This window comes from Papio anubis, unplaced genomic scaffold, assembly GCF_008728515.1.
Source record: "Papio anubis isolate 15944 unplaced genomic scaffold, Panubis1.0 scaffold1893, whole genome shotgun sequence".
Classification (NCBI taxonomy): domain Eukaryota; kingdom Metazoa; phylum Chordata; class Mammalia; order Primates; family Cercopithecidae; genus Papio; species Papio anubis.
Window position 1 is genome coordinate 1,142 of NW_022161903.1, and position 8,718 is coordinate 9,859.

At 56.3% G+C, this 8,718-nt stretch overlaps 1 long non-coding RNA gene across 1 annotated transcript; it reads right to left on the reverse strand.

Moving 5' to 3' along the window:
- Nucleotides 1-4,824: 4,824 nt before the first annotated feature.
- LOC116272776 lies at nt 4,825-7,882 on the reverse strand. Its single transcript, XR_004181347.1, has 7 exons — nt 7,752-7,882; nt 7,602-7,657; nt 7,292-7,427; nt 7,143-7,213; nt 6,756-6,853; nt 6,451-6,550; nt 4,825-4,945 (listed from the first exon to the last, which is right to left on the reverse strand). It is a non-coding gene; the product is annotated as an uncharacterized LOC116272776 (long non-coding RNA).
- Between the last annotated feature and the right edge of the window lie 836 nt (nt 7,883-8,718).

Genomic DNA, 8,718 nt, shown 5'->3' on the forward strand with positions numbered 1-8,718 from the left:
AAGAATTGCTTGAACTCGGGAGGCGGAGGCTGCAGTAAGCCAAGATTGCACCACTGCACTCCAGCCTGGGTGACAGAGCGAGACTCCGTCTCAAAGAAAACAAAAACAAAGGCCGGGCCCGGTGGCTCAAGCCTGTAATCCCAGCACTTTGGGAGGCCGAGACGGGCGGATCACGAGGTCAGGAGATCGAGACCATCCTGGCTAACACGGTGAAACCCCGTCTCTACTAAAAAATATAAAAAAAAACTAGCCGGGCGAGGTGGCGGGCGCCTGTAGTCCCAGCTACTCGGGAGGCTGAGGCAGGAGAATGGCATGAACCCAGGAGGCGGAGCTTGCAGTGAGTCAAGATCATGCCACTGCACTCCAGCCTGGGCGGCAGAGCGAGACTCTGTCTCAAAAAAAAAAAACAAACAAACAAAAAAAAACAAAACAATAAAACAACTGTTGCCCAGGCTGGAGTACAGTGGTGTGATCTCAGCTCACTGCAACCTCTGCCTCCTGGGTTCAAGGGATTCTCCTGCCTCAGGAGGCCAGGTTGGTCTCGAACTCCTGACCTCAAATGATCCACCCACCTTGGCCTCCCAAAGCGCCCGGTTGAATGAAGGAAGGATGAATGGAGAACTGGCGGAAGCTCTTGTCTAGAGCCAGGATTAGCTTCCCACAATTGGCAGATATTTCCTGGAGGTCACTGGACTTCCCTCAGGATGTGAGCTGAGGGCACAAACCAGTACTGGTTACCTCTCCAAAGGTCAGAGTAGGCCGGGCACAGTGGCTCACGCCTGTAATCCCAGCACTTTAGGAGGCCGAGGTGGGTGGATCACGAGGTCAGGAGATGGAGACCATCCTGCTAACACGGTGAAACCCCGTCTCTACTAAAAATACAAAAAATTAGCCGGGCGTGGTGGCGGGCGCCTGTAGTCCCAGCTACTTGGGAGGCTGAGGCAGGAGAATGGCGAAAACCCGGGAGGCGGAGCTTGCAGTGAGCCGAGATCGCGACACTGCACTCCAGCCTGGGAGGCACAGCGAGACTCCATCTCCCAAAAAAAAAAAAAAAAAAAAAAAAAAAAGAGACTCCATCTAAAAAAAAAAAAAAAAAAAAAAAAAAAAGAAAGGTCAGAGAGACAGCGGAGCCCACGCCTGTCATCCCACTACTTTGGGATGACCACGTTGATCAAAGGGGCCACCGCACTCCAGCCTGGGTGACAGAGACTCTGTCACAAAAAAAAAAAAAAACAGGTGGATGCCTGTGTAACGTCTGCGATGTCACTCTCACATGCATTCTGGTTTGCTAGAGAAAAGAATGTTGACCCAATTATAAAGCATTGTAATTGCACTTAATACCTATCTTATCTATCTGCTTCTCGGAGCCACTGTTACTGCGGATAAAGCAAACGAATACTTGCAGTGCTTTCATTTTTCCTCGGGAAAATTAATCATGGGAAGAGGCATCAAAATTTAGGTGTGTATACAGGATCGTGTCAAGCCCAAAATATCACACGTTGTGTGGTATCTTCATTGTTTGAGAACCTCCACCCTGGGTTACAAATCAAAGCTGCTCAAGCAGCTGGGCTGACCCCGGGGCTAAACCTGTTCTCGTCTCTAAGCCCCACGTACACCGTTCCCTCCACCCACAGCCCGCCGCCCTCTTAGAAAAACTCACAGCCATCTGCTGATGAGCTCCGCGGCGGCAGCTTGAAGCTCTTGTTCCTTTTTTTTTTTTTTTTGAGACGGAGTCTCGCTCTGTCGCCCAGGCTGGAGGACAGTGGCATAATCTCGGCTCACCGCAACCTCTGCCTTCTGGGTTTAAGGGATTCTCCTGCCTCAGTCTCCTGAGCAGCTGGGATTACAGGTGCTCGCCACCACGCCTGGCTAATTTTGTATTTTTAGTAGAGACAGGGTTTCACCATGTTGGCCAGGCTGGTCTTGAACTCCTGACCTCAGGTGATCCACCCGCCTCGGCCTCCCAAAGTGCTGGGACTACAGGTGTGAGCCACCGCACCCGGCCCACTCATTCTCTTTCTTGTGGAGGCAACACTGATTTCATTTTGGGGAGTCATCTCCCACTCTTGGTCCTGTGGTTTCCGGTGTGGTTCACGTAGCTGTCTCCAGGGCAGGCACCTGATCCAGGCCTGACGAATCAGAATCTACTCCTCTCCCTCGCTACAGTGACTGGGTCAGGGTGGATACCTCATTCAAGTTGCTGCACTGAGAATCCTCTCTGAGACTTTCACATTTTGGGAAAAAGGCACTTCCTCTTCCTCTTTCTTTTTTTTTTTTTTTTTTGAGATAGTCTCACTCTGTCGCCCAGGCTGGAGTGCAGTGGCGAGATCTCAGCTCATTGCAAGCTCCGCCTCCCGGGTTCACGCCATTCTCCTGCCTCAGCCTCCCGAGTATCTGGGACTACAGGCACCCGCCACTGCACCCGGCTAGTTTTTTGTATTTTTAGTAGAGACGGGGTTTCACTATGTTAGTCAGGATGGTCTCGATCTCCTGACCTCGTGATCCGCCCTCCTTGGCCTCCCAAAGTGCTGGAATTATAGGCTTGATCCACCGCGCCCGGCCAGCACTTCCTCTCTCTGCCTCCAGTGCTGAACTAACAGATGAAAACCTGGAGCTGTGGGTGCCTCTGTGGGTGGCTGTTGCTGCCACCCCACCTCCAGGTGAGAGTCGGCTTGGGAAAGAAGCCACCGTAGAGGAAGGTTGAGCCAGGTGATGGCTCCAGACACATTCCTGACCGTGTGTGAGCACCTGGAAGCAGCCCTACCCCCGGGACTAAGGTGCTAATGCTCATAAATGCCATTTGTTTTGGCCCAAGCCAGTTTGGACTGGGTTTGTCACTTGCAACAGAATTTGAATGAGAGGTGGCCGGGCACGGTGGCTCACGCCTGTCATCCCAGCACTTTGGGAGGCCGAGGCGGGAGGATCTCCTGTCAGGAGTTCAAGACAAGCCTGGCCAACATGGTGAAACCCCGTCTCTACTAAAAATACAAAAATTAGCTGGGTGTGGTGGCGCGCACCTGTAGTCCCAGCTACTCAGGAGGCTGAGGCAGAAGAATCACTTGAACCCGGGAGGCGGAGGTTGCAGTCAGCCAAAATTGTGCCACTGCACTCCAGCCTGGGTGACAAGAGCGAGACCGTCTCAAAAACAACCTGCAACATGAGACCCTTGGTTGCCTCCCAGGGGCCCTCCTCGTTTCCTAATACTGACAAGGAGACCACGTTGGCAAACACATATTGCTTTATTTAGTGTTTCTCCGGATTGCAGAAGTGTCAGCAGTGGGCTGAGACCCCCAGAAGGGCACAGAGGCAGCTGGGCAGCCCCCAGGCTCTTGAGGGTAGGGGTGGGGAGAAGCAGCAGAAAGAGGTGGTGCCCCTGCCGCTCCCCCCAAGGCCAGCCCTTCCCCGTGCTCCCATGCCAGGGAGGGGTCAGGGGCCAGAAAAGGCCCTACATCCTTGAGTGGGGCCCAAGTGTGCAGGCAAGCTGTCCGTCATCCTAAGGCCTGGACTCAGGCAGAGGCGCTTTTCCCACCTGGCAGCCCCCAGGGCTGATTGCTGGTCAAGGAGCCAACTCTGCTGTCAAGACATGACTGGGTTTTATGGGGCTCCCGGTCCCTGGGAGTGGCAGTGAGGCACTCTGAGGAAGGGCTGCCGTCCTGGTTTTGTGGCAACCTGCCGTATGACCGCGGGCAAGTGCCTTCTCCTGTTTGGGCGTCCGTCTTCTGCTCTAACATGAAGGGGCTGAGCTGGATGATCTCCCAGTCTTCCAACTTCTATGGCCTAAGACGTCCTTCCTCACTCCAGCACGGCCTCAGACTGCGATGATGAGGACAGGAAAAGGGCATTTTTTTTTTTTTTGAGACGGAGTCTCGATCTGTTGCCCAGGCTGGAGAGCAATGGTGTAATCTTGGCTCACTGCAACCTCCACTTCCCGGGTTCAAGCGATTCTCTGCCTCAGCCTCCCGAGTAGCTGGGATTACAGGCGTGCACCACCATGCCCAGGTAATTTTGTATTTTTACTAGAGACGGAGTTTCTTCACGTAGGTCAGGCTGGTCTCGAACTCCTAACCTCAGGTGATCAGCCCACCTCGGCCTCCCAGAGTGCTGGGGTTACAGGCGTGAGCCACCGTGCCCGGCCTAAAAGAACATTCTTAAGGCAGGAAGAAGAGGGCAGGCAAGCGTGGTCTCAGCCCGCAGATGGAAGCCAGAGTGGGCTGCAAAAGGTGCAGATGGGCAGGCAGGGAGACAGGTAGACAGACAAGGTGCCAAGGGAATCAGGAGGAGAGGTGGCCTGGCCAGCGAAGAGGGCACCAGAGCCCAGCCCACCCCACCTCTCAGCTACATTCCTCGCCCTGCTGGGGTCAGGGAAAACACACCCATGTGTGCTCGGGTGGGAAATGGCTTTTTTTAAAAAATAGTTTCCTATAAAGCATCAAAAAAAACCTCAGAGAAAACCTCAGCAAAAGTTCCCTTCTCTCAAACATTTGGCATCGGCAGTAGGGCTGGCATGGCTCGCTCTGGCCCTGGCTTTGCTATTGCTGTGGCCCGGCCTGGCCCACTCCTGGGGTAGCTCCTGGCCCCTGCTGCTCCCTCAAGAGAGGGATGGGCAGGAGGTGGGAGACGGCAGGGGGGCTTTGGGGCGTCCCTGGGTCCCCATCTGAGGGATGGGCAGGAGGTGGGAGACGGCAGGGGGGCTTCGGGGTATCCCTGGGTCCCTGAGGGATGGGCAGGAGGTGGGAGATGGCGGGTGGGTTTCGGGGTGTCCCTGGGTCCCCGTCTGAGGGATGGGCAGGAGGTGGGAGATGGCAGGGGGGGCTTCGGGGCATCCCCGGATCCCCGTCCGGAAGTTTGAGTCTTTGGTAATTGGGAGGGGAGGACAGAAGCAAAGCGCTGGGAGCTGGGAGTCCAGTGAGCGCCTCTATCACCGGGAATTCAGCCTGGGAGCGACCTGCAGGGCAGAGACATCAAGTGGTGAGGGGGAGACGGGGGGCCCCGGGTCGGGGGCAGAGAGACACCCAAGTGGTGAGGGGGAGACGGGGACCCCAGCACTCAGGCTTTTTTATCCTTTTTATGGAGAGTGGGGTCTCACTATATTGCCCAGACTGGTCTTGAACTCCTGGGCTCAAGCTATCCTCCCACCTCTGCTTCCCTAAGGGTTGGGATTACAGGCGTGAGCCGCCGCACCCAGCCCCAGCGCTTACATTCACGCGTTTGAGGCAGGCAGGAGTGGTGGGGGCCTAGTGGTCTCCATCCTGGAGACTCGGACCTGACTCCCACAGGAATGCCCACCACCCTGGCCAGGGTGAGCCTCTCCTCCCTCCTGGCACCCCCCAATCATCCCGTATCTTCCCTGCATTACCGTGCTGCCTTTTTTTTTTTTTGAGACAGGGTCTCATTTTGTCACCCGGGCTGGAATGCAGCAGTGAGATCTTGAGTCTCACTGGAGCCTCAGCCTCCTGGGCTCAAGCGATCCTCCCACCTCAGGCTCCTGAGCAACTGGGAGTACAGGCGCCCACCACCACACCTGGCTAACCTTTTTGTGTATATATATATTTCTGGAGACAGCGTTTTGCTCTTGTTGCCCAGCCTGGAGTGCAGTGGCGCAATCTCAGCTCAACGCAACCTCCACCTCCCAGGTTCAAGTGTCTCTCCTGCCTCAGCCTCCCGAGTAGCTGGGATTACAGGCATGCGTCACCATGCCCTGCTAATTTTGTATTTTTAGTAGAGACAGGGTTTCTCCATGTTGGTCAGGCTGGTTTCGAACTCCCGACCTCAGGTGATCTGCCCGCCTTGGCCTCCCAAAGTGCTGGGATCACAGGTGTGAGCCACCACACCTGGCCTTTTTTTTTTTTTTTGAGATGGCATCTCACTCTGTTCCCCAGGCTGGAGTGCAGTGGCATGATTTCAGCTCACTGCAATCTCCACCTCCTGGGTTCAAGCAATTCTTCTGCCTCAGCCCCACTACTAGCTGGTATTACAGGCACACACCACCACGCCCAGCTAATTTTTGTATTTTTAGTAGAGTCGGGGTTTCACCATGTTGGCCAGGCTGGTCTCGAATGCCTGACCTCAGGTGATCCGCCCTCCTGGGCCTCCCAAAGTGCTGGGATTACAGGTGTGAGCCACTGCACCCGGCTTTTGTATTTTTTTAGTAGATGGGTTTCACCATGTTGGTCAAGCTGGTCTCAAACTCCTGGCCTCAGGTGATCCGCCCGCCCCGGCCTCCCACAGTGCTGGGATCACAGGCGTGGGCCCCGCGCTGCCACCTTGACAACTTTCTGCACTGAGGGGCGCGAACGGCCCCTCTCTCCGGCCCTCATGGGTGGGCCGGCGGATGGAAGAGGTGGTATGATGGCCTCTGGATTAAGGCCCATGGTGAGGTGCCCGGACTCTGCCCAGCACAGCCAAGGAAGGCACAGCCAGGCCATGAGCGGGAAAGCAGACCCCACTCACCACAGCCAGGTGCCCGTTCTTGGCCTTGGTGATGAGCAGCTCCGAGCCGGGGGTGAAGTCGATGGTACCATCCCTGCCGGGGCCCCCTGCAAACGTGATGCTGGAGGAACGGGGTGGGTGAGGGTTTTTCCATGGAGACAGACCCCCAACTCTAAGGTGGGCCCCCGCTCTGTTCCTGGATGCCCACACAGCCCCCTTACCACCCCCTACCCTGTCCCCAGGTGCCCACACAACCCCCTCTCCACCCCCCACCCTGTCCCCGGGTGCCCACACAGCCCCCTCACCACTCCCGGCCCGCATCTCACCTGCCCTGGTTGATGTTGACGTTGTTCACGCGGTCGGCACTGATGGCTGTCTTGGTCAGCGTCTCAATCACATGGTCACTCTGCAGCACCACATCTCCCTGGGGGGCCAGGAAGGAGGGATCAGGCCCTGGCCAGAACTTGAGGACCCTCTGCCTCACCTCCCCATCCACTCCTCACTCCCTATCCACCCCCTGCCCCCATCTACCCCCCAACTCCTCCCCATCCAGCACCCCATTCACCCCCAATCCCCCCTACCCCCTCATCCCATCCATCCCCCCACCTCCCCATCCACCCCCACACCCCCTTCCCCCCCACCTCCTCATCCACCCCCACCTCCCCATCCCCCCCATTACTCCCCAATCCACCTCCCCATCCATGAAAGGGCACCTTTTGCTTATTGTCTTCACGCTGTACATGAAGCACAAACAGACTGTCGCTCAGGCTGCTCACAGAGATTCCTGAAGGGAGAGGGCAAAGGTCAGAGATCAAGTGTCAAAGCAGGGGCCCTCCCCCTGCAGCCCTGGACCCTGCCTGACCGGTCAGGTTGGCGTAATCAATCCTCTGCTTAACTTTGGCGTCCTCCACGATGACCACAGCGTTGGGCGTAAGCAGCAGCTGCCGGGAGCGAGGCTTGTAGCCCTTGCGGTCATATTTCACGACAGGCACAGCATACTGGGGACAGAGGCCAGGCTGAAGGGGCTTGGGGAAAAGCTCTGAAGGCTCCGCCTGTACCCTGACCTGCCTCCAGCTCCTGGGCAGCAGAACCGCGCTGCTGGACTCAGGGCTGCAGGCAGGCTCTTACCTGAATGGGCTCAGATGGACTCAGGGTTGAGGGCAGGGTCTTACCTGAATGGGCTCAGAGCCCAGGGCCTGAAGCACTCGGGAGCTGATCTCGTCTGCACCTGCAACCCAGATGGCAGGGAGGGAGGTCAGAGGAGGCAACAGGGGACCAGGACGACGACGAAAGGTCTGAGTGCTGGAAAGTCAAGGGCTCACCAAGCCGAGTGCTAATGAAGAGTCTGGGCACACTCTGAGGGTAATTATCCTTCTTGCCCTTGAAGATCTCACTAGCCACGGCCTTCTGCTGCAGCTAAGGAGACAAGGGGGGTGAGGAGAGTGTCATGGTGGGGGGTACCATCTTGGGGGGCAGAGCCAGCCTTAGGACCTGAGACAGCCTCCCTCACCTGCTTGCTGGTCCCTCTCTTGCTCAGCACCAGGAGGTTGAGCCCTGCCCCCCACACTCCCATCAACCCCCCACTTCCTGACCCTCTGCCGCCACCAAACACTCCCCAGCGGTGTCATGAAGGCACTGCCGGGTTTTGAAACTAGCCTTTGCAATGTTTCCCCACCCCATCAGGCCCTGGTGGCCCTGAGACTCAGCTCCAGCTTGGGGTCTTCTAAGTAGCAGATCACTAATACTCAAGGTTACTAGAGGTTATCTATGCTGGGTGGGTGTTTTAGAATCATCCAGTACTGAGTTGGCAAAAACACGGCACATCAACCAATGCCTGTAATGAGGGCAAATATCACCAATCCATCCAAGTGAAGACGCAGACTTTTCAACACAGGGTTCTGAGCAGTCTCTACCAATCAAGGGCAGTTGGCCCACAAGGTGAACCCTATTGGCCACCCCAAATGTACTCCAGTGTCCACTTCCTACACAAGGCCCAGCAGGGCCTGGCATCCAACTGAGGTCGCCAGTAGACCGAGGTAAATACAGTAGACCGAAGAAACGACAGCAGACAGGGGTAAATACAGCAGACAGGGGTAAATACAGCAGACAGGGGTAAATACAGCAGACAGGGGTAAATACGGCAGACAGGCATAAATACGGCAGACAGGGGTAAATACGGCAGACAGGGGGAAATACGGCAGACAGGGGTAAATACGGCAGACAGGGGTAAATACGGCAGACAGGGGTAAATACGGCAGACGGGGGTAAATACGGTAGACGGGGGTAAAT